The following is a 26,191-nucleotide window of genomic DNA, read 5'->3' as shown; positions in this document are numbered from 1 at the left end:
TCATTCAGGGATGGCAGGCACACCTGGCTGCTGACAACTTGGTTGCCACTGAAGAAGCCATCGACTCACGACCACAAAGAGCTTCGCTCTGTGGCCAGGATGCGCTCAAGACATTTTGGTGCCCAAAGGAGAAAATTCAAAACTCATCCCCCTCCCCCAATCACACTGCAAAAGTTCACTCCTGTAAACCCCACTGAAATAAATAGAAAGTGTGTACACTGCTTGTGCCGAAGAATTTCCAGATGAATTCTGCTCCACAGCTCATAACTTCACATTTATTACTACTCAGTAACCCTTGATGCCTGTTGTCTTTGTCCATGGAGTTTTCATCAAACCCCTCCATTCTGAAGGAAATCAGCCCTGAGTGCTCACTGGAAGGACAGATCGTGAAGCTGAGGCTCCAATACTTTGGCTACCTCATGAGAAGAGAAGACTCCCTGGAAAAGACCTTGATGCTGGGAAAGATGGAGGGCACAAGGAGAAGGGGACGACAGAGGACGAGATGGTGGGACAGTGCTCTGGAAGCTACCAGCATGAGTCTGACCAAACTGGGGGAGGCAGTGGAAGACAGGAGTTCCCGGCGCGCTCTGGTCCAGGGGGTCACGAAGAGGCGGACACGACTAAACAACAACAACAACCCTTGATGGCCCTTCAAACCTGCTTCATGTGACAATCGTTTCACTTCCCTTCTTGACAGGGCCATCTTGGAGCACTACGGTATAAAAGCAGGTGGATCCCCTTGCCAGTATTGTTGTTTTTGGAACAGAAGAGACTGCAGGTGAGACCTACCAAAGAGCAAAGTGGCTGAGAATGACAACCTCCTTCACTTTTAAGACTTATCTACACTTGGCTTTTGCCCCACTCCTTCCAGGCACAGGTCTGTTATGTGTCCGGGCATTCTGCTTGTTTCTTTTCTCTCCTGTAGCTTTCCCCATGAAAACCCACTCTTCAGCACTCAATCACAGCAAATATTAATTCAGGATTTTACAGGGAGAGAAGGGTGTGGGAAGGGAAGGGTGCTTAGGCAGAGAGCTTTTAAGTGTGGACCATGCCTGGAAAGACCAGAGGAAAGGTAAGTGTGGGTTAGGCCTTAGCCAACTTCAGGAAACCACCATTCCGTTTGATTTCCTCGCTAGTGAACACTCTTAGTGCAAACATGGCATTTTTGTCTTTAGGATCCAGAAAGGGGACGGACGGACGGGATATAACGCTTGCATTTCATCCCACTTAAAGTAAAAATTGCAAACTGATGAGGAAATTACGTGGAGAACTAAACCTAGGACTGGAAAAATGAAAACCTTAGAGAAGCAGTCAGCTTCTCATTCTTCCAAATGAAAAGGAAGAGCATATTTGAAAAACAAAAGAACAAATCGTATGCTTAAATATAAACATAAAGGTAAAGGGACCCCTGTCAGTTAAGTCCAGTCACGAACAACTCTGGGGTTGTGGCGCTCATCTTGCTTTACTGGCCAGGGGAGCAGGCAGTTTTTCTGGGTCATGTGGCCAGCATGACTAAGCCGCTTCTGGCGAAACCAGAGCAGCGCATGGAAATGCCATTTACCTTCCTGACGGAGTGGTACCTATTTATCTATTTGCACTCTGACATACTTTTGAACTGCTAGGTTGGCAAGAGCTGGGACCGAGCAACGGGAGCTCACCCCGTCGCGGGGATTCAAACTGCCGACCTTCTGATCGGCAAGCCCAAGGCTCAGTTGGTTTCTATTACAGCGCCACCCACGTCCCAATGCTTAAGTATATGAAGTCCAAATAGAGAAGAAGCACCGCTCATCTCCTGAGAGCAAAAATGCCCTTTCCACAAGCAGGGAAGAGCCCTGCTCAAAGGGCCGGCAGAGGCAGTCGCAATAGAGCAGGGAGGAGGGTGGTGGTGCTACTTCTGGAAAGCGCATGGCAGGTGCTGCTACAATAGCCCCCCCTCCCCCAGCCTTGCATGCCACTTACTTGCATGCCACTGTGATGAAAATGCTACTTTACTCAAGTGACCAGGCAGCTGGCAAACTGAATCCCGGGGATAAAATACGTGGAATATTTTCTCCCCTTTTAAATGGTGTGACCAGGGCAGTCCATGGCCATATTGCCACAAAGCAGAATTTGAGATGGGCCCTAGGCATGTTGCTAAGCAAGAAGAGCCTCTAATGAAGTGGCACTCCATTGTATTAGTTCTCTTTTGGCTTGGAAATTACTAGCCAAGTGAACTGACAGCTCGGTAAGATGAAAGCTGCAGTGCAACTTCACGTCCCCAAATCAATCCCAGTTTAAGGCAGCCACGGGTTCAGGTGATTACAGGATCCTTGCCAGGTGATTAATTTTAACTTATGCACAGCACTCTTTTAAACGTGACACAGACTGCCAAGGCCTGACCAAGAAGGGAACTATCAAAGAACTGCTCCAACAACACTTTTGCAGATGGCATCCCAATACTGCCCTTTATGTTTTCCAGGTGGCATCTCAGATCGAGCAAAAGTGCCTCAACACCAACTGAACTATCCTCTTTAAATTGCTTTGGTTCACAACAACCAGGACCGAAACGAAGCCACAGCTATTTTACTCGTGTGTTTCCCTGAGGGCTAGATCAGGTGCCTTAAAAAAAAAAAAAAAAACACTGGGAAAAAGACAAGCTGGTAGCAAGGTTAAGGGAAATGAAGGCACTGTTTGAAAGCTGAATGGCGAGCAAGAAAAACTCCCTTTCAAAAAGGTGAGTCAAGGTTAGGTCTGTCTGGTTTAAACAGCGCATCTCTTCACTGAATTTCATCTTTTCCCCGGAACCGCAGCTTGTAAAAGCAACTAATGCCACCAAACACCCCTTTTTACGGTCACTGCACAGATACACATTGTAGTGGTCAGCAACATGGAGCCAGCCTTGTATACCAGCACTTTTTTTCTGCAGCACAGATGAAAGGTTTTATCTGTTTGAAGCGATGGAGCACCCCTTGTTCTGCAGCTGCACAGGACTCAACACCACGAGGATAGAGCATTTCTGCTGCTCCAAAGGGCAGGGCTAGCTCTTATGGGCTTAAGTTACAAGACCGTGGGTTTTGGTTAGAGAAACCTCTGGATGGTAAAAGCAGTTCAACAACGGAAGCAATTACTTAGATGTGAGAGGGCTTGCCCTTTCTGGAGGTCTTGAAAGAGGGGCTGGACAACCATCTGTGGGGGCTGCTCAAGCTCTGGAGTTCCTGATTTGGAGGTTGGATAAGATGGTCTACAAAGCCCTTCCATGCGTTGGCCAACCTAACGCATGTGCCCCTCAAAGCTTCCTGAATCCGCCACCTCCTTCCATCCCACTATAATTCCTTCCTTTGCTCCTCCAGGTTTATTAAAGGGCCCTCTTGTATATTCCTCTGAGAGCAACCCCATTAAACCCAGTGGGGTTTACTTCTGAGCAAATGTGGGTCACATCCAAACCATATATGCAAAGCACAAGCAACACACATGGCTTCCTCCACAGGATCCTGAGAAATGTAGCTGTTTAATTTTTTCATTTTTATTTCAGCTGCATCAGACCAACAAGGCTACCTACTTGAATATGGTAAACTACAGTTTCCAAGATTCTATGGGGGAAGCCATAAACTTTAAATGCATGGTGTGGTGTGACCCTGGCTAAGACTGGGAATTGTAATCCGGTGGAACCATGGCGAAAACTGAAGCAGAGCAGTCTTTGTTCCAGACTAGGTAATCTAGAACACTTTCGTCTACCAACACTTCTCTGCCCAAAGTTGGCTTTGGCTCTGTAAACTGCCAGCATCTGGCTCTTAGCAGAGGAAAGTTGTCCTCAGCAGAAAAACAGTTGTCTATCCCTGCTCTATGGTTACTCAAAGTACCACCTGCATACCAAATCATGCTATGAAATGCCCCCTGCTGTCTGTGAGATTAAGGCATGCAATTGTTAGCCCATTAAGGTTCAAAAAGACTCTTGGTTGTTTTGAGACACTGATGTATCCATGGAGGAGCTTTCAGCTGCATCCATTTTCATTATAAGGGGAATAAAACCTATAGAAAATATTACGTATTCAGCCCCTGCTTCACATACTATTATGCAGCGGTTCCCAAGTGGGGAACAGAGGGATTTCGAAGGGGGCACTGGCAGGGACCCACTAGAGGTGTAAACGACTATCAGACTTTGAAAAGCTGGTATTACTGAATCAATTTAATCCATTTTGTTGAATTAATTAATCTAAATAGTTTCAACTGGATTTTGAATAAATGTGCATATGATAGCCATGTTCAAATATATAAAAGGATGTCACATAGAGGAGGGAGAAAGGTTGTTTTCTGCTGCTCCAGAGAAGCGGACACGGAGCAATGGATCCAAACTACAAGAAAGAAGATTCCACCTAAACATTAGGAAGAACTTCCTGACAGTAAGAGCTGTTTGACAGTGGAATTTGCTGCCAAGGAGTGTGGTGGAGTCTCCTTCTTTGGAGGTCTTTAAGCAGAGGCTTGACAACCATATGTCAGGAGTGCTCTGATGGTGTTTCCTGCTTGGCAGGGGGTTGGACGCGATGGCCCTTGTGGTCTCTTCCAACTCTATGATTCTATGATTCTATGCAATTAATTGTTAGTGTTTTGGATTTTATTGTGTTGTGGTTTTCCTTACTGGGTCATGCAAACTGCTATTCTGAATAATGCTTTTTATAGGGAAGGGTGGGGTCACTGGGAATAAGTTTATGGAATCAAGGGAGCAGTGGTCCCCCAAAAGTTTGGAAACCACTCATTGCTATAAGAGGGGACATGTTTTCACCTGTAAAGCTTCTTCACTGGCTGCACAAGCTTCGACAATGAAGGTATGGCCGGCACCTACTACTTCTTATCTAAATAGCGGCTCAATGAAAGCAGAAACAACCACATCTGGCAAGAGTTCTAGCTTAGGGTGGAACTAGAACCTGGGCTTCAACATCCTCTGCTGCCCTCACCTGTCTTCAAGGCCCTGCTTTCTCTTTAGCTCCTCTTCTACACGAGATTGATACCACCCTGACGACCTCAAACACGTTCGCAGGATATGCAAAAGAAAGCTCCCAAACAGTGAATTATCCAAGCTCCACACGTGTTCAGGCTCAGCTTGCTTCCCCTACTTCTTAGGCTGCCCATACCACCTCTCCACAAGTGCCATCTGTTGCTAATCACATATACTTGCCATTCTAAATGAATTCCTGAAAGCCTTATCTGCCAGCCGTGGGCATTTTTGACCCTGTCTCCTCCCATCTGCTGTTACCAGCCAGCATCAGGAGGCAGAATACACACGTGCAAAGTGACCATGTCAACAATTATCTATTATCATCAGTTTCTTGAGGCTTACGCTGAATAGTTCACTGAAACTGAGTCAACTGGTTCAATTCCAGGTTAATGATTTTCGAGCCTTTGCCTCGATTAACAAAATAGACCTGCATACATCCTCCTCCCCTTGTCCCAGCAATTTTGAATTATATGCAGATAGTTCAAAGAGATTCGCAACTTTCGGATCTCAAGCATAACCTGAACAGTTGCATGGATGTTTATCAAGAACATCAAAAATCCCAAGCAGACAGGATTAAAATTCTGGAGGTTTGGAACCTCAGATCTGATGACAGATTCCACAGCCACATCCTGGGAAGTTCAGAAAGATTACCTGAATGCCAGGCAAGAGCAGAACCAGTTTCCTGACCTATCTGACTCTCCCATCCGCCTTTTTCTCTTTATTCATACTCTTCACTCTGCCCTTCTTTTGCTTTCTCTTCCTGCTTCCCATCGGTTTTCTTTGCTGTTAGCTCTTAGAGGCAGTTTTGCCCATTAAAAGTTGTCCAAATAAGCTGCAAACAAGGGATAAATATCAGCCCACCTCCGTTTGTCACACATCTGGACTAGGACACACCCACAGCTGGACCCCTAAGTTTTGACTGATTCCAGATCCTTTCGGTTGCTCACCCACTGGGCAGGCCTCTGAGGATAAAGGGAAAAGGTACATGCCCTTGGAAAGAGATGCAACAGATCCCATTTCAAAGCTTGCAAGAGAGAAGACGTGATCCAGAAACTTCAAGATGGCAGCCCTTGAGAAAACGGAGTACAGTACTTGCCACCTTCCACAACTTCTCTGCCAAGGCAGATACTGTAACACCACAATGGTTGAGATTTAAGAGGCCACCAGGGCGATGAGGGCCTTCTCGGTAGTGGCGCCCTCCCTGTGGAATGCCCTCCCACCAGATGTCAAAGAGAACAACAACTACCAGACTTTTAGAAGACATCTGAAGGCAGCCCTCTTTAGGGAAGCTTTTAATGTTTGATGTATTACAGTATTTTAATATTTTTTTGGAAGCCGCCCAGAGTGGCTGGGGAAGCCCAGCCAGATGGGCGGGGTACAAATAATAAATTATTGTTGTTGTTGTTGTTGTTGTTGTTGTTGCTACTACTACTACTATTTCTGCAGCAGCTGCGGCCTCCAGCATAACCAGTTGCAACCGTCAGAAGCAGCTTCAGCTCTCAATCCAAACAGACAAGACTTCCTCTAGTCTAGCACTTCAAACAGAGGCGGATTTAGGGCAGCGTGACTGGCAGTGCATTAAAACTCCATGTGGTTGCATATGAATAGCAATGTTGGGGGGGGGGATAGGGATGAAACAGCAGAGCACCTGAGACAAGAGCTCCAGGACCTCAAGAGGCTGCAAAAGTTTGCCTGCAGACTTTTAAGGAACTGCCGGAGAAACACTTCTTGGCCTCTGTGGTGCAGCTGCACAAGACAGCAAACAGAAGCAGGCCCTGGGACCCAGGCCTCTGAACTATCTTCAGGACAAAATGTACGGATGTGCCTCTGAACGGGATTACGTACAAGGTCTTTTTATTTATATATAGCTTATATGTTATTTACATATAAGCACACGACCTGGTTAGATGAAGAACTGTCTGCCCCTGTATAGACCTGGTAGATCACTGAGATCATCAGGGATATTGTTGTTAGTGGCAACGTGTGTTGATAGACCATCATATGGCTGTGACCTGTAAAGGGCATTTTCTGCCAATGCCCATGTTCTCTGGAACGTTTTCCCTCAGTGCTGTATGGGAAGACCCATTCAGGCTACTAGTTTCTGGTGTCATTTGAACACACACCTTTTTTCTCAGCTTCCTCCTGATGATTAAAGTTGGACCATGCCCTTTTCCCTTTGTGATAATGCTTTATGGTACCGCTGTAGTTTTTACTGCAGTTTTTAGTAGTGTGTCCTGATGGTTTTATTGCATATTTTTGTGATATTTTTCTTCTTCTTCTTTAGCTGTTGTATACCACTTTAAGTTCCTAGCTCCTGCCAACCTAGCAGTTCGAAAGCACGCCAAAGTTCAAGCAGATAAATAGGTACCACTCCAGCAGGAAGGTAAATGGCATTTCCATGTGCTGCTCTGGTTCGCCAGAAGCAGCTTAGTCATGCTGGCCACATGACCCGGAAAAACTGTCTGCGGACAAACGCCGGCTCCCTCGGCCTATAGAGTGGGATGAGTGCTGCAACCCCAGAGTCGTCCGCGACTGGACGTAACGGTCAGGGGTACCTTTACCTTTACACCACTTAAGAGATTTTGAACGACAAAAATTGTTTTAAATAAAATAAAACGTGTCTGTGTCTTAGCAGAGCCTTAGCTATTTTAAATTTCATCTTTCTGCCAGGTTATTACATTGCTGCTACCACTGCCACCACATACTGCTAATGTAAACGATCTCCAGCCCTTGATTATATGAACTCCTAATTATCCAAATGTGTTTTTATGTCCTACAGGCCATTTGGATAAGTGCTGCTGCACAGTATTTGAAATAAGAATAATTGAATTCACACTTGTTCCTCCTTTGTTAAGAACTGGATGTAACCATGGTAACCACTGGCAAGCAATGACGTTTCCCCTTGGGACTACTTTATAGATCTAGTGTTGCATAATCAGAGTAGTTATTAAATTCTGATAGGAACTTCAAGGGCTACATAGTGCTGTCTCTCTTCCCCGCCCAAATGACATCGTTGTCAAACGTGTGCTCTGCTGCTTTCTGCTTCCTTCCATTGGTGCCAATGTGCCACATCTATGTATCTGGAGTTAGATGTCAACTCTGTAAAGGAAACAAGCAGGTGTGCAGAGCAAGGTAAACACAGCGCTGCAAGCGACACACGTTACTATGAAGGAAGGAGCACAAAATTCCACCCAAGGGAAGGAGCAGCTGCAGCAAACACCAACTGCCGGAAAGACGGCTCTGAGAAGCCAGATAGTTACACCCACCCACGTGATGGGCTTGATCCAAAACACAGAATACAGAGGTGATCTGTTGTGGGTCTCTGATGCCTCTTGTTAAGCCTTTAGGACACAGCAGATGCAAACTACAGGAACTCAGGAGTCTCTGTGGAAGAAATTTGAAGAGAGAAGGTGCCTGAGGAGTGCAAGTGGACTTCATCGTAGCATCCCATGCACAACTTTCAGGCTGCCTGGGCTTTGTTGTAGCTCAGGGGTCAGGAAACTTTTTCAGCAGGGGGCCGGTCCACTGTCCCTCAGACCTTGTAGGGGGGCGGACTATATTTTGAAAAAAATAATGAATGAATTCCTATGCCTCACAAATAACCCAGAGATGCATTTTAAATAAAAGCACACGTTCTACTCATGTAAAAACACCAGGCAGGCTCCGCAAATAAACCAGAGGTGCATGCTAAATAAAAGGAAACATTCTACTCATGTAAAAACACGGTGATTCCCGGACCGTCCACGGGCCGGGCTGAGAAGGCGATTGGGCTGAATCTGGCCCCCAGGCCTTAGTTTGCCTACTCATGTTGTATCTCTCTCTCTCTCTTTCTCTCCTACACACACACACACACACACACACACACTTTCATGCTGTCTGTGCAACCTACCGTATTCTTTGCTCTATAAGCCTCACTTTTTCCCTCCCAAAAAGTAAGGGGAAATGTGTGTGCGTCTTATGGAGCAAATGCAGGCTGCGCAGCTATCCCAGAAGCCAGAACAGCAAGAGGGATTGCTGCTTTCACTGCGCAGCTATCCCTCTTGCTGTTCTGGCTTCTGAGATTCAGAATATTATTTTTTCTTGTTTTCCTCCTCCAAAAACTAGGTGTGTCTTATGGTCTGGTGCGTCTTATAGAGCGAAAAATACGGTAAGCCCCGCTCATGCAGATGTGGAATAGACTGGGAGCAACAACAACAACAAAAGCAAGGTCTTCATTGGGGCTGAGACCGTGCCACTTCCATTCTAGCCCACTGCGACTTCTCCTGTAGATGGAAACAGGTGGGATAAGCTTTGCACTGCATCTGGCTTCAAAACTTTTTGCATCTAGCAGTAATGAAAAGGGCAGGGGAAGAGGGGTGTGTGGAGGGGGGGGAGACGGAAAGCCTGCTAAGTTCTCCGTAACTCAAGAACCGGTTATAAGGCTCTCCGCAAAGCCCCCTTCAGAGTGTTCAGAGCCCATTGTTTCAACCCCAAGCTGTGCTGTGATAGACCATCATTCAAGGACCGTGACAGCTTGGGTGGGCGGGCGAAGAAAATTATCTGTACTCAGCCGCGTTGAGTGAGAGCTTCCCCAAGTTCCCGCAGTTAGGCAGCCCCGAGAAAAGTCTCAAGAGGTGGAATTGATCGTTCTTAACTTGCTGCAATTATTTCAATTTCATACATCTCTCTCGCTTTTGAGAGCAAATGGGCTCCAAAAGAAGCCTACCGATTAGTGACAAACTCAAGCACTCAGGAAAGTAAGAGCTTCTGTAAACGGAATGGAATGAAGCTCAGCAGGTTTCGTCCACCATTTGTTCAGTCTACTTAGTCACTGATAAGATTAAATCTGCCTCAGAAGAAGGAGGAGGAGGGAGGGAAGAACAATTTCTGCAATGGTTCTTTTTTTGGGGGGAGGGGCTCCTCCCCTAAGTGCCATATCCCACATCTAGCTGCGGTTGCTCAACGACAAAGGAATGGAATTTGGCACGTGCTCAGAGGAACTGTGTCCTGCTATTCCTTCACACATGTTTCAGTGATACATCTTGGCAACCAAATCAAGCTCTGCTGAGCTCGGAGTTTCTGCAATTTGTGGGGAGTGAGGCACCCGTACAATGAAGAATAATACGCGCCATGTGATCGATCCGGTTGACTTGTCAAAGGCTGACATCTCCGACAGGCAAGTTGAGTATTTGATGAGCAAAACAATTAATGGCTGATTGTCTACTCTACCCACACACGCTGATAGCAGTCAAGTACTTTGATGCAGTATAAGACAGCATGGCAACACTGCGTAACAGCAATTCACACTCATTTAGCAGGGGCTACACAGACATAAAGACAGTTGCAAAAATAAGGGGTTTGCACTTTGAAGTGTAGCATTATGTCAATAATTTTTCAAGAGAGTGTCATTTCCCCTCCTCCAAAAGGTAATTAGCTACTTGCAGGCTTTATGGGCGCAGGCTCTGCTGGACAGTAAACTCTTGGGAGTTTCTTATTCATATGGTATTCTGCACTCCTTATCACAGCCCAGCAGCAAATTAAAACAAACGAGAGAAGCCAAATATCAAGATCGGGAGCCCAGCAGGAAAGAATGTTACTCCTTTCATCCTAACTTATTCTATGTCTATAGATTTCAGCCAATATATTCTGCACAATTCCAGTGAGTTGTATCCAACCAAGTTACTCTCAGAGTAATAACAATAACAACAACAACAACAATCAATTTATTATTTATATGCCACCCATCTGACTGGGTGGCTACCCCAGCCACTCTGGGCAGCTTCCAACAAATTAAAATACAGTAAGACATCAAACAGTAAAAACTTCCCTATACAGTGGACACATTGAAATTAATGTAGCTAAATGAGTCGTGCCCATTATTCAGATGAAGGGCAGTATACAAATGTAATAAGTAATAATTTTCAATGAGCCTACTCTGAGCAGGACCAACATGGAATACAGCCCAATAATTTTTTAACAAATAGATCATGTGGGTTTTATTTGGAATTCACAATATACCCTCACCCCCCCCCCCCAAAATTGTTATTTTCTTTTCTGCATTATAGAAGATATCCTCTGACTTTAGCTAACAAGAGCAGCCCAGACAAATCTCAAAGCAAGAGGAAGGAGTGCAAACATATCTGACAGTTACCTGGATAACTGAACTACCTGGGGGGAACACTTGTCAAAAGGACATTCTGTATATTCTCCTTGTTTGCATTTGAAAAGACTCAAAACTGGATCTGGAAGGAGACCAGATCAAGTCGGAAGCCAAGCTCTTCACAACTATAACAACCTATCGGATCGGGCCTGCTTCAAACATTATGGGCAACTACATTGAACGCGATGGTATACACCAGGCACGTCCAACTCCCAAGAGACTGGGATCTACTCCCAGTATAAAAAAACTGGCAGTGATCTACTCATTGCCATTGGAGGGAGGAGGAGCATGTGTGTGGGTATTTTGGGGGAGAGGCCAGTTGTTGAGCTTTTTTAGGGAAAACAGCACACAATTGACGCAACGGAGGGACAGATTGAGGGGGCGTGGGCAGAGACAATCACGTGGTCTAATAGCGTCCAGCGATCGACCACGATCCACTGCGATCTCCAGGCGCCAATGGGGTCTCCGAAAAAAAAAAAGTTGTTCGTAATCCCAAAAAAAGGGTTGTAATCCAAAAAAGTTCACAAGCCGGGACATGCACTTCCGGGTTTGACGTGTTTGTAATCCAAAACGTATGCAAACCAGACCGTTCGCAAACCAAGGTGCCACTGTAGTTTGAATGCAAGACTCTCAAGAGGCAACACATGACAGTGTCCCTTCCTTGGGTTCTTAGGGTGAAGTTGCAATATCAAAGACCACTTGGTTCTGGGTGTTTGGTGCTGTCTCCCTGCCCCCTGCCCCCACAGGCAGGCATCACATTCATTCATGAAAATATTTATATACCGCTATATCACAAAAATACAGTGGTGCCCTGGTTCTCAAACGCCTTGGTACTCAAACAACTTGGAACCCAAACACTGCAAACCCAGAAGTAAGTATTCCTGTTTCAGAACTTATTTTGCGTTTTTGTGGCTCTTTTTTTGTTTTTGTGACTGTGTGAAACCCAGTTCAGCTACTGACTGATTGATTGTGTGACTGCAGTACATTATTTATTGCTTTCATTTTATGGATCAATGGTCTCGTTAGATAGTAAAATTCATGTTAAATTGCTGTTTTAGGGGTTGTTTTTAAAAGTCTGGAACAGATTAATCCATTTTGCATTACTTTCTATGGGAAAGCGCACCTTGGTTCTGAAATGCTTTGGTTTTGGAATGGACTTCCGGAACAGATTAAGTTTGAGAACCAAGGTACCACTGTATATCAAAGCAGTTTACAATACCAAAAATAAGATGAAGCCATACAATGAAAGCAGAGAAAGCTAAAAACAAAGATCAGTAACCCATTGTGGGAGACAGGTTCGTAATTGCCTGCATAGGCCTGACAGAATAGAAAAGTTTTCAGCAGGCTTTTAAAAGTTGGCACAGAAGGCATATACTGGCAGAGTATTCCACAGGGCTGAGCCAATGGCATTAAAGGTACAGATCCTGCAAGTGGAGAGTGTTGGGTTTTCTTAATGTTGATGTGGTCAATGGTGCTACTCAGAGGTGTGTGTTTGTAATTATAACCTGCATGGCGGCACATCTGTGAGCTCTTAACAATTCAACACACCTGTAGTATCTTAACAATTTAACTAATTAGAAGGGGGAGTTGACCTGCTGCACCGAATGCAGCGATCTGATAGGGTAATTGATTATTTTGAAAACTGTATTTAAGCTGACCAAGGGACGCGGGTGGCGCTGTGGGTAAAAGCCTCAGCGCCTAGGGCTTGCCGATCGAAAGGTCGGCGGTTCAAATCCCCGCGGCGGGGTGCGCTCCCGTTGTTCGGTCCCAGCGCCTGCCAACCTAGCAGTTCGAAAGCACTCTTAAGTGCAAGTAGATAAATAGGGACCGCTTACTAGCGGGAAGGTAAACGGCGTTTCCGTGTGCGGCTCTGGCTCACCAGAGCAGCGATGTCACGCTGGCCACGTGACCCGGAAGTGTCTGCGGACAGCGCTGGCCCCCGGCCTCTTGAGTGAGATGGGCGCACAACCCTAGAGTCTGTCAAGACTGGCCCGTACGGGCAGGGGTACCTTTACCTTTACCTAACTGCTTGGTATTCTGCTGGCTGCTGTAGAGTTGCAGCTGTTTGATGATTATTTAAAAATAAAAGTAAACAAAGATATTGCGGGCAAGTTTTTATCCCATCGCCCCAGTCGCTGCACAAGCTCAGTTGGCGAAGAAAGTCCAACAGAGAGGTGCCTGTAATACATAACCAAAAAGAAGCCACAGTGTGCCTCACTATAAAGAGCAACCATATTAAAAATACTAAGCATTTATAAGAGCACTTTTAGAGTCCTCCTGAGATACACACATTATCTCAATAATCCTTACGATCTGTGCTTTTCTTTTCAGGAGGTACTTAAGGGGTACGCAATACCGACACCTCTCTTTTGTGGTTTAAAAGTGTGACACTTACTGCAACAGCTTCATGGTGAGCACTGGCACCTATTTCTCTAGAAAAGAAAGCACTGCTTACAGTGTCCATGGAACTAGGACTGGTATAATTGCCCCCATATTGTAGGGGGCGTGAAGGCAAACAGAGGCTTTCCTATGAGCACCGAGTGAGCTCATGGCAAAAGCAAGGTTTGAACCAAGGGTGTGTCATGATGCACAGCTCAGATTCTTAGATACTCTGCTATACCAATTATTTCAACTTAAGTGAGTTAGGTAACATGTTTTAATGCAATATTTCCACAAATACTAAGGGGTGCTGACCAAACTCACAACAGCACACCACATTCAAAGTCCCTCGTTTCATAGAGGAGCCCACATATTTAATTCAAAGCAGGTTCTTGGCCTACAATATTTTCCAATCAATTTCTTAGCTGACAGACTTGCTGGCTAAGTAGCTCTCTGCTCTTCCAAGATGACAAGGGGGAGAAAGGTATGGACTTTCTTGCTGCCTGGATACCTGGGGAGAAAGCCCAAGATAGAGATCCTGCAGCAATCCAACCAGTTCAATTTCTAATGCACATTTTCTTGATGCACCGATGCAGACAGTTTTCTGAAGTCTTCCTGCGCTCTGATTATCCAATTTATTTTCCTTTGGGGAGGAGAATTAATTGGCAGCCGAATACTGAAGCTGTTGGGGGGGATCACAGGCTGAATGCTTTATGAATGCACATCTGAGACCAAATGTCCTCAGCACGGCATTACTCTTAATGGGATGTGCATTTGCTTCCACAACTAGCCACACACAAGCAGGGCTGGATTGGGGTGTATGTGGGCAAAGGCTAACATCCAGCCTAAGCAAGCAAAGCAATCACTTCCAGACCCTATTCTTGTCAGGGTTGGAGAACCTGTGACGCTCCAGATATTGTGGGACTCCAACTCCCAACAGCCCCAGCCAGTCAGGGATGATGGGAATTGTAGTCCAGCAAGATCTGGAGGGCCACATGCTTCCTATCCCCTGGTCTACAAACAAGTGCTTGGCCTGCCGATTCAACTTTGTTCTTCTCTTCTACACAGGCCCAACTGCACATGTGTTTATGCATGAAAGGCAAGTCATCAAAACGGAAACAGTGGCACTCATTTGTCAATGTAAAATGTGCACCCATGTGCACTAGCTTGTGGCTATAATGTGCAACAATCTGTGCAACAGTGGAGGGTTTTTTCAGTGGTGGTGATGGGGAGAATAAGGACACAAAGGGAAGGACAGCCAAGAAACTCCATGGACATTCCATATATCTCTGAGGCTGTTGGAGTTAGAGGTGACGCAGAAAATTCCATGGAAATAAAATACCATGTTTTTCGCATTCCTGGTCTAGGAAGTGGCACACAGTGGGACTATGTGAGAGACCAAACACTCTCTGCTAACGAAGCCCCGGGGTCAATAGAAGGATCCTTATGGGAGAAGGGCTACACTTAACAAACATTATAGGCAAATCATCACACAGCTAGCAATTCACTTTATCCTTCTCCACATGCAGCTTGAAGTTGCTATTATGCTTATGGGAACTGGAAGTTAGCATATTAGGAATCCATCAAGCTTATTCATGACAAGTCACAGAAAACATTATCAATGTGTTGCTGCTAAGAGAAGCGGGGGAGCTCTCCAAGCACCATACTCCTGAGATCATCATCATGCTGGAAAGCGACTCCTTTCTGCAAAGGAAGAAAGGAGAACTGGTGATTGCATCATCCTGTGCCCTTTGGACAACCTTTGGGTTCTAATGTCATTGCTGGAAAAATAAGGGAAGTCAAATGGATTTAGCACAAAATATGCTCACAGGACAGAATGTGAAGCACAACTTTAAAAACTGAGGAGCAGAGAGCAGGAAACACCGATCCTAGCTTTCATTTCACACTGTTTCTGGAAACCATTAAGATGGTCCAGAAAAGGGAGAACTCTCCAAACTGAGGCTAGATCAGACCAACCTGAGAGGATTTCCAAGGTATCACTGGCATCTCTGCCAGTTTTTTAAAAAGCAATTGAACAGGCACACACAGCAGTTCATAAACATCACAGGCCAAGAAAGCATGGCCTCATTTTTGCAGGAACAAATGGCTCGCTGTGGCAAGATGGGAGAAAAAGAGAGTCCACACAAAGGAGTCCAAACTACTGAAATTTATAGTGCAAAAAGGACATTAAACAAAGAACTTAAATGCAAAGCCTGAACTATATATTATTAACATCTCTCCCCCCCCCCCTCCACCCCCAATACCTACTTCAGAAGCACTTTCACACTGGAGAGAAGCACTTTCCACAGAGAGGCAATTGTGCTGCTTGTGTCTGTCTACACTACACAACTTCAACTGGTTTGAAACAGGTGTAAGATACCATGATTGTCTTAATGCACACTAGTAGTTGCTGTTTTGTGAGGCTGCAAAGAATGCAAAATTCCTAACATTTTCACCAAATCTCTGTTCCCAGGCTTCCCGTTTAAGAGGAATGAAAACATAAAAGCTATTTTACTTTGGTAGTATAGGTAAAGGGACCCCTGACCATTAGGCCCAGTCGTGACTGACTCTGGGGTTGCAGCGCTCATCTTGCTTTATTGGCCGAGGGAGCCAGCGTACAGCTTTCGGGTCATGTGGCCAGCATGGCTAAGCCACTTCTGGCGAACCAGAGCAGTGCACGGAAACACCGTTTACCTTCCCGCCGGAGCGGTACCTATTTATCTACTTGCACTCTGACGTGCTTTCGAACTGCTAGGTGGGCAGGAGCTGGGACTGAACAACGGGAGCTCACCCCGTTGCGGGGATTCGAACCACCGACCTTCTGATCGGTAAGCACTAGGCTCTGTGGTTTAACCCACAGTGCCACCTACGTCCCTACTTAGTATAGATGCGTGCTTTCACTCCAGGGTAGTTACTGCTGGATACGTAGTCGGTTGAGGACTTGAAGAAGAGCTGGAACATATGTGTGTTGGCAACATACAGGTACATCTACCCCACTCAGGCAAAGGTTCTCTGCTTTCAATGCAAGCTTTATTGTAGCCTCGCTTTCATTTATTTATTTATAAAATGTGTTAGTCTCCTGTCTATTAAACAACCCCAGAAACATGCAATTTATAAGACAAAGAAACAGTTCCTTAAGCAAACCAAGATGATAAAGGAAAAACAGCAGGAGCTGCCGCAGAAAACAAAGGACTCAGACATTCAAAAAGGCCTTCTTTAAGACGACTGTTTTGACTGGACTGCGTAATGAATAAGGCAACAACGAAGCCAAGCAGATTGCCTGGAAACAGACCTACACTGCCTTAATTTCCATGCTGGAGAAAAGAAGGGATAATAATGAAACAAACAAAATCCCTCTTTGGTTAAACACTTCGAAAGAGGCAGCACCACAACGAAGAACCTCTTGCTTTCAAACCTCACAATACTAACCTCCGCAACTAAGAGGAAGCAGAGCAGGAGAATGGAGAGGTGGATTTGGGGTAGGAAGCCTCTGGCCTTCCAGGCATTGCCAGAATACAATTCCCACCATCCCTGACCATTTGCCAGCCTGGAGTCCAACTACATTAGGAAGACTGCAGGTTCCCCACCCACAATTCAGGGTGTTCGTTGCCACTGGTGCCACATTTAATGTCCAATGACCAATCTTCTCACTCAGGGTGGGGCAACTTAATAGGATGACTTTTGGGGGGGAGCCCATAACCCAGTGCAAGTCATCTGAACGTGCCTAGGAGTCAACTCCTGGCCTCCATTTAGAAAAGGCTATTGGAAAGCTGCTGCCAGATGAGAGAATGTACTGGGTTAGGAGAACCAGGGATCTGACTCGTTACAAGGCAGCTCCATAGGTCCAAAGTCATTCTCATTGAATCCTGGTTCCAGTACAAATCTTTGTGCGTTTCCTCGTACACACAAGCCTCTGCTTCCCACACCTGCAGAGCATCTTGAATTTTCTATCTCCAAACTAACAGTGATCTATGCATCGTAACCATGCATCTAGACAAAACTTAATAGACGTAGTGCTGTGTGTCCATGCTGGGAGTAGGAGAACCTTAAGACAGGGATAATAAAAGCAGCTGGACTTAACTTCTGCTCAAAATTACCTTTTCTGGAATGGGTCCAATGGCACAAATGCACTTTTTTAAAAAAAGGGAGTTCTCACAGGGAAAGAGCAGCAGCAACACAGCGGTCAGGGAAAAGAGCTCTTGAGTCTCATCTCCAGGCCAGGCACAGGAACGTTTGTACAGTGCGGTACAGGAGCTTTTTGCACAAAAGTTAAAAATGAAGGGTGGAAGTGGAGAGCTAAGCAGGAGCAAAGGGTTTCAGCACCACTGGACGCCATGCACCACCTCAATGCCACACGATTGCCAGCAGGAAACCATGCAAACCACCAGCCGTCTAGGCACATCTGTGAAGGTCTGCGTTGTGTATCAAAAGGGCGCAAGCCTAATGCAAAACCGCACACAAGCTAAACTGCTACACAATATGGCGCACACATATTAATGCATCTTATCAGACTGCAGGCACTCATGGTTCCAAGTCTGGAACAAATCATTGCTTTGGTGCAGCTATATCCAGCCGCGCACTTCCACTGCATGCTGTGTAGCAACTGTTACATACAGCTATTTGTGCCAATTCTGCTTCCCCAGCACGTGGAACTCTGTCAGAGACACGTTAGCATAACGCAAGCGGTACGTTTTGGCTGTTACGGGCAGACTTGCTCACTGTGCTTCTCTAAGTCCTCAGCCACAAAACATTGCTGATAATCCACTGAAGTGATCAAAAACAGCAAGACCACTCCCCCTGCCTTTTTTTTTTTTACTGCGTGCTTTAAAAATGTGCCTTCGACATTTCTCGAGCCTCAAGCCAGATCACGGAGTCCAACATTCCTCACTCAGCAATTGTTTAGAACTTGCTGATACGACAGCAGCAAATTAATTTCCACCAGAGGAAAAACTTCCTTGCTATTGTGCGGCAGCGTATTAGGAGAAAACAATCTGAAATAATTAACTTTTTTTCTTCTGCTTTTAGTGCTTGTCAATGATTAGCGGGCTCAGCAGGGCTTCTTCCCCCCTTCCAATAACTCTTTCCCCCTCTGACTTGCTTTCCCCTTTAAGGGTCTCCCCCACGCCCCCCCCCCAAAAAAAACCCACCGTGTGCCTACTTCTGCAAGCAACGTGCAGAGAGTATCCGTGCCAAGTATGACCAATTTGAACTTTTATACGCTGATTTTCAAGGTCACTGCTGAAATGGGCAAGTTTGCACTTAACAGCATTCTCCAGAAACTACGCAGCACTACTGAATACGAGAGAGAGAGAGAGAGAGAGAGAGAGAGAGAGAGAGAGAAGGGAGAGGGAGGCAAGAAGGAGCAAACTACCAAAGTTCAGCCTACAGTGAACGCCAGCTTCAATGCTGAAGGCAAAGCAGCCCGTCGCTGGCAAGATCGAGCTGTCCCTCTGCAGCTGGACATTGCCTCTGGTTTGCACGGTTACATAAACAAAGATAAGAGGCGCCGAGGGTCCTCCTCGCTGCCTCCCGCCTTGCAGCCAATGGAGAGCGCCCGGCGGAGGAGAGGTCTTGGATGAAGGACACCCAACAGTCGGAAGCGAGAGGAACGCGGACGCCTCTCCACGGGGCTCTTGCCCTTACCTGGCCGGCTTCCAGCTAGACAAGCGCGCTCGTGGGCTGGGCGGCGGCGGCAGCAGCAGCAACCTGAGGGCTAGCATGCCGCCCCTGCAAGGCTCCCTCGCCTCCCCTCGGCTCCATGTGCTCCGGGCTGCTCGGAATACATTTGGCGTGCGCTCGCTGCTGCTGCGACAGGAGGAGGATTCAGCACCGGAGCCGAGCTGCTGCTGCTCCTCGATCCCCACACCAGCTGACTGGATAATTAAACTAAACACATGCCGCCAGAGCCACTCCAACCCAGCGACGCTCCTGGGATCCCTGGTGCCACCTGGCAGGCTCTGGCCAAGCACAAGGGAGCGGCTCTCGGAAAAACAAGCGCGCAAAGGCGCAGGGGAGAGCGGCGGGCGAGGGCGCACGGCGGAGAGGTGCCCACGCGAAGGAGCCCCGCGAAGCAGACCCGCACCGGCTGCTCCCGTGCGCTTCCCCGGGATGCCGGAAGGGACCTTGCGAGGCGGCTTCCGTGAAAGGACCGGGCAGGCGACAAAACCAGAGGAGCCACCCCCGCGTGGCAGAAGAGATCGCAGCCCAGGCGCGCAGGCAACTGCCACGCTTCTGCAGCGCCCGGCGGAGCGGCAAGCCACGTGCGGAAGGCAGTTTGGGGCGCAACAACGACTAGATAGTCATCCTCGGATGCTGATGCTGCTTAGCTGAAAGGGATCAGTGACAAACGTGTTGCATTTGTTGCAAATAGTTATACTGCCAACTGCTCTGAAAGCCTCATTTTGGGCTCAGAAGCAGTGCAGAAACTTAATACGTAAACATGGCAAGGACAACAATATGGCAAGTGGGAGGATTCCCTGGATGGAGCTGGCAGACTGGTAGTGCTGGTCACCCCCCCCCCCTGCAGTATTATATTCACACACCCTATTTTGTGTCAGAGACTACCTCCATACAAAAAGGCACAAGCAGTGTTTCACACAACGCACAATTAAACATATGGAACAATCAGACAAATCCAGGGTCAAGTCAACTGCTAGGCTACCAGTTATAATTGTTCAAGAGAACCTCCATGTTGCAGACAGGATGCCTCTGAATTCCAGTTGCTGGAGAGCAGGCAGCGGGGTTGTCTTCACTTAAGTCCTACTTCTATGTTTCCTGGAAGCACCTGGCTTGGGACTGTTCCAAGCAAGATGCTGGACTAGACTGGTCCTGGGGCAGTTCGGCTTGCTCAGACAAAAATGGACATCTAGTCTGGCATGATGCCTACAACAGTGACCGGCTGGATGCTTCTAGGAAACCAACAAATATGACACAGTGGAGGCATCACCAAATACCTTAGTAACTGGTATTTGGAGGTATAGTGCCTCTGCATGTTGAAGCTCCCTTTCCTGTTGAAGGCATACTTGGTCACTGTAACCATGTCAGGGTATTCTGCAGAATGTGCTCCCCTCTAGGGAGGCTGCCCTTGAAAACAGCTTGGAAATGTCAATGGGTGAAAAATGCTGCAGTTTTCTAGTCCAAGTATATAACTGATACAGTGGTACCTCTACTTACGAATGCAATCCGTTTCGGGGTGCCATTTGCACCCCGAAAAGTCTGTAAGTAGAGCACTACTACTGTGCGTGCATGAAGCACAATAGAGCGCTTCTGCGCATGGAGAACCAGGAAGTAAACACTTCCGGGTTTGCCACATTCGTAACCTGAAAAGCCACAGCGTGAAGCAAACGTAACACAAGGTATGACTGTATTTTTAAGCTGCATTGCTTACCTAATTTGTTTCTTGGATCAGTTCAAGTTGCCAGTGCTAAACACTGAAGCCCTGAATGATCTGGAAGCAGAATGCCCAAAGGACTGCCTCCCCCTGCATGTGCCTTCTCATGCGCTCAAGACAACAACTGAGGCCCCAACGCCCCCCTCCCTCCCTCCCGAACTGAGGTGGGTGGAGTTTTCATGTTATGCCACTGCAACTTTGGAATGACTTTCCAAGAGAGATCCACCTGGCTTGATCTGTGTCCTCCTATTGATGGAGGGAGGAAACAAGCTAGGGAGATGCTAGCTGCTGGTTGCTATGGTTTTGGTGCTTTGCATGCTGCATTTTTAGTGTTTTCGTATAATTACTTTTATATTGATTTTTTTTAAATGAGATTTTAAAAAAAACTTTCTATGGCAACCTAGGAGAAGGATAGAACAGTACTGAAAATAAATAAAATAATCTTAGTGATAATTGAGAATAATGCTGGTCTCTTCTTAAACATGTTGGACCACGGTATCAGCTTTGACTTTTCAGGTGCAGCAAGTTGGTAAAGCACAAGCAAAATAGAAGTCCCACATGCACACTTGGGATTGTGACCTGTGTGTCTTATAGCAACAAGAGGAGTGGTAACATAACATAGTTAGTTTGCCACTCTAAAATGGCCCACCTGTCCTTAAAACGATGCTGTGGAGCCCCATCTGTGCTCTGCACTGGCTTTCCACAGCCCTCTAGGCACAAGTTTAAGTTGGCACTTTGGTTTTTTTTCAGGCCTCAAATGCCGGTTTGCACATACCCGTGAGATCAGCACATCTATGGTTCTCTCCCCTTGTCAGCATACGATGGTTTATTGACAATGGAGCCTTTCCACAGGAATCAAACAGAGTGAAGCCCTTTGCGGTGAGACACTGGAGACTGCAAAGTAGAGGAAGAAGCAGGCAGTGTCGCAGCCCAGATCCACCCTTGTCCGCACCAGGTAGCCTTCTGGTTCCTGCTCACCTGGCCAGGCATAAATCCTCCCTGGGTCTTTTACCTGCCTGCCAACCTCTACTGTGACTCCTGGAACCTGTCTTTAATGGATTATCTAAACCTGGGAAACCTCTTTTTTAATACTTGGACTGAGGCTATGGTATTGAGAAGGGTGGGTCAACCTTTCCTCCCAGTGCTGTTTCTTCAATTTAAAGCTGTCTCCAACCTGTCATTAGTTGCAGATAGGAACGGCCCAACCAAGAGGCAAGGTGTGACAGCTGCCTCGGGCAGCAGAATCCACCAGAGGCAGCAGATCCCCATGTTGATCTTTCTTCCCCCACCATGTTCCTGATATAGATGTTCCTTCACCCCTTCTTCCCTGGCAGGGAGGGAAGCACCATTTTGGGGTGTGCCTCAGGTGCCAAAATGTCTTGGGCTGGCCCTGGTTGCAGAAAAGTGAAAATGTCGAGTGGAAGATGCCACCAGCTTGGAAGGCTTTAAAAGATGATTGGATTGGACAAGTTCGTGGAGATTAAGGCCATCAATAGCTATTACAGTGGTACCTTGGTTCCCAAAGGCTTAGTTGTAGAACAAATCAGCGCCCGAACACCGCAAACCCAGAAGTGTTCCAGTTTGCAAATGTTTTTTGGAAGCCGAACATCCAACATGGCTTCCGCTTGAGTGCAGGAAGCTCCTGCAGCCAATCGGAAGTCGCGCCTTGGTTTTTGAACGGTTTTGGGAGTCGAACCGACTCCTGGAATGGATTAAGTTCAAGAACCAAGGTAGCACTGTACAGTTGCACCTTGGATCCCGAACGCCTTGGCTCCCGAACAAATTGGCTCCCGAATGATCAAAACCAAGAAGTGATGTTCCAGTTTTCGAACAATTTTCAGAGGCTGAATATCTGGCGCGACTTCTCACTGGCTGCAGGAGCTTCATGCAGCCCATCAGAAGCCGCACTTTGGTTTCCAGACATTTTGGAAGTTGAACGGACTTCCGGAATGGATTCCGTTCGACTTCCAAGGTACGACTGTACTATATTCTGCTTCCATAGTCTGCTGCAGGAATGCTTCTGAATATCAGCTGCTTGGAGCCACAGGATGAGAAAGGGTTACTGTGTTTGGGTCCTGCTTGAGCGTTTCCTACAGGCCAGATGCTGGAATAGATGGGACCACAGACCTGATCCTTCAGGCTCTTCTTATGCTGGAGGTTGAACCCACAAACCTTTCTATGCAAAGCCATTGCTCTGCCACTGAGCAATCCCCTCACCTAAATAAGCAAAATGAGCACTTGTATTATTCGGCCAACTCAGAGGCTTGAGGAGTCTTACAACAATGACTGAAACCACGAAGGCACACCCATTCTGCTCCTTCCCCAAATCAAGGCATTTTTCATTCCCCTCACCCCCTCCAGGCTCAACAGAAAGTTAAACATTGCAGACTCTGCAGGCAAAAATAGCAAGGAAAAGGGAGAGAGGACAAATGAAAATGAAACGGAGTGCTCTTTAGGAATGCGGCAAGACTGCTCCAGACACCAAGATTGATTGCAAAAGGGGGAACATTTGCCCCAAGCAAAGGCCACAGACACTGTTCCAAGTAAAGGAGGAGAGGCATTTCTTGCTGGAGTTGGGCTTTCTGGAAAAAGCACAATTGACAATTTGCTCAGGCACACAACCAGAGGACAGGCTCTCGGGGTTGTCGTACTGTGTTCTTTAAGACAGAATCACAGGGACTTTGGGTGCCAAACTACATGTTCCGCAGACTTTTGTGTAACTTCCCATGTCTCCACCCTCCAAGAAGAACAAGAAGCTGCTGTGAGAGGATGCAACATTGAGCAAAAGGACTAGTGGGAGGAGGAGAGATGGGGCTTAGCCCCTTTCTCACTGCCGGTTTCTGCTGAACTCCCAGGAGCAGGCCCGTACGGAGCTTCTCAGTGGCCTGGGATGGGAATCTTGCTGGAATGAAGTTATAAACTCAAACAATAAAGCAGCCGGTCTCTGTTGGGGTCCCCAGCCAGGAGAGTCCTCTGAGGCCCAGGGCAAGTGCACATGGCTCCCCACCCCCCTCCACAGGCCTGTCCAGGAGAGGCTGATTCCCACCCATGGAGACAAGGGTGCCTTGTAGACTCCCTTGGGTGATTCTCAAGTCACTGTGTTTTTCTTTGGAGCTGGGAACTCCACCCACCAGAGACGACACTGTTGCTGTTTACATAACAAGATCCTGGGGTGAAAGAGAAGTCTGGAGGTAAGGACTCCTCAAGGACTCCTCAAGCTCCCTGGCCACATGCAAGTTGCAGGCAAGCATCCAGTCGTGCACCTAAGCTAACCAGGTTCAGAAAGATGCTGTAATATTCAAAGTTGAGAGCCATGAGAGATAAAACGTTGGAACTTGGATGCAGAAGACCTGGATTCAAATCTCTGCTCAGCCATGAAGTTCCTTGAGCCGCTCTTCTGCGCCTATTTTCCTATTCTTAGAGGAAGTGGGATACCAATGTGATGAATTCTAGTCACCCAGCGTGCCAATGTATATAACAACAACAACAACAACAACAACAACACCACCACCACAGTGGTACCCCGCAAGACGAATGCCTCAGAAGACGAAAAACTCGCTAGACACAAGGGTTTTTCGTTTTCTGAGGTGCTTCGCAAGACGGATTTTCCTAAGGGCTTGCTTCGCTGGACGAAACAGCCCTGCCTCTCCTGTCGTGGCGACGGTTACTGCACGCACACACGCTCGCTTCCCCGCTCCTCCGGCTCCCTCCCACCTTCCGGCTGACGGCCGACCTTCCAGCTGCCTCGCGCCGCTGCCCACCGCCCTCGCGTGCTCCTCTCAGAGAGCCGTTGCCGCCAGCAGCCAGCGCTGCAGCCGGAGTCGCGCTCCTGAGCCCCGCCGCCCTCCAGCAGCTGCGTCGCGCGGTGGCCACAAGGTGCGGGTGAGTCCGAGGTACCGGCTGCGGCAGCTGCCCTGCTTCTCCCCGCCCCTCCCCGTCGTTGTTAGTGTTTAACTGCAGTGGTGCTTCGCAAGACGAAAAGACTCGCACAACGAAAAAACTCGCGGAACGAATTAATTTCGTCTTGCGAGGCACCACTGTAATTTATACCCTGCCCATCTAGCTGGGCTTCCCCAGCCACTCTGGGCAACTTCCAGCAAAATATTAAAATACAATAATTCATCAAATATTAAAAGCTTCTCTAAACAGGTCATCTAACAGCCTGATTCTTTCCTACGCTTTACAATAATTCTGCAATTCACAGAAGGGAAAGGAGAAAGGACCAATTATTATGTGTGAGGAGACCCACTTCCCAAGACCGGCCGGCTAAGCCTTCCAACGTAGCAGGTAAAGCATAAAGCATAGTTCAGCCCCAAGCTGAGACACAACATTTGCTGGGCTCACGTCCTTTCAAACTTTAATTGGATCTGGTGACAGGGACAGATCTGGGGGTAGGACCCAACAGATCAGTGGCGTAGCGTGGGTTGTCAGCACCCGGGGCAAGGCAAGTAATTTGCGCCCCCGCTGCACTGTCCCTCCCCCAGATAGTCCCTCGCTCTCTCTCCGCACCGCACCGCACGCCTGGCACCCTCCCCTCCACAGTGGGCGGCGACCCGGCGGCTCGGCTCGGATTCGCACAGCCAGCACTGCAGTGAGAGAGAGTGAGTGAGCCAGGTAGGGGCAGAGAGCTGCGAGTGTGAGCGCCCCCCCCCCATATGTTGCGCCCGGTGCGGCCGGCCCCCCCTGCACCCCCCACACTACGCCACTGCAACAGATACAGCTGTATGGAATGTCCCCAGATCCACTATTTCACCATACTTTGACCATGTGCGTGCCCTGATGGCTCACTTTGAAAAGGAATCCTTTGGGCTCATGCTAGAATCAGCCCTTCCTTTTTTCTTTATCCACCTGGGGCCCGACAAAAGTACCCAAGGAATCACTCCAGGAAGAGGCAGGAAAGAAGAGTGCCAGGCTGAGATCCCAGAGGATCCCTCACCTTCAAACAAACAGATCAAGCTGTTTTATCACATTCTTGGGGCATCAGAAAGGTGGTTCCCAGGACTAATGAAGGCATGGCCAGGGATCATTGTGCAAAACTCCATACAACTCTTTGTGTTCTCTCCACTATTGTATTAAGTCCCAAACCATCTAAGGAGGTGTGTAGGCAAGCCAATCCCTGGACACAGTTTAAGAATCTAAGTGGAAGGTTCACCTTTTATCAAAGGATCTCTCCAAAAATTAAAGGAATCAGAAGGGCAGAATGCTCATCTCATAATCACAGGCTGACTGCTTTCTACTCCTCCTCTTCTTCTTTTACACATTAAAGCTGTGTGTATCTGAGCTCCTCACTTCAGCCCCAAACACACTGTTA

The 26,191-nt window shown here is 47.3% G+C and overlaps 1 protein-coding gene across 6 annotated transcripts in view; it reads right to left on the bottom strand.

Moving 5' to 3' along the window:
- Nucleotides 1-26,191, bottom strand: part of NCOA1 (nuclear receptor coactivator 1) — a 313,251-nt gene that overhangs the window by 122,977 nt on the left and 164,083 nt on the right. The window contains exon 1 of one of the 6 annotated variants that reach the window (XM_083432485.1): nucleotides 21,656-21,774. The exons of 4 other annotated variants lie outside the window; for them this stretch is intronic. The gene's annotated coding sequence lies outside the window, so the exon portion shown is untranslated. Of the gene's footprint in view, nucleotides 1-19,133; nucleotides 19,531-21,655; nucleotides 21,775-26,191 lie in introns of those variants that run through there. One more of the 6 variants, XM_083432486.1, reaches the window with a different exon arrangement.

The sequence above is a fragment of the Podarcis tiliguerta genome (genome assembly GCF_965153285.1).
Source record: "Podarcis tiliguerta genome assembly, chromosome: 3".
NCBI classification, from domain to species: Eukaryota; Metazoa; Chordata; class Lepidosauria; order Squamata; family Lacertidae; genus Podarcis; species Podarcis tiliguerta.
The sequence above is the reverse complement of the archived record's forward strand: the minus strand, read 5'-3'. Positions and strand labels throughout refer to the sequence as shown.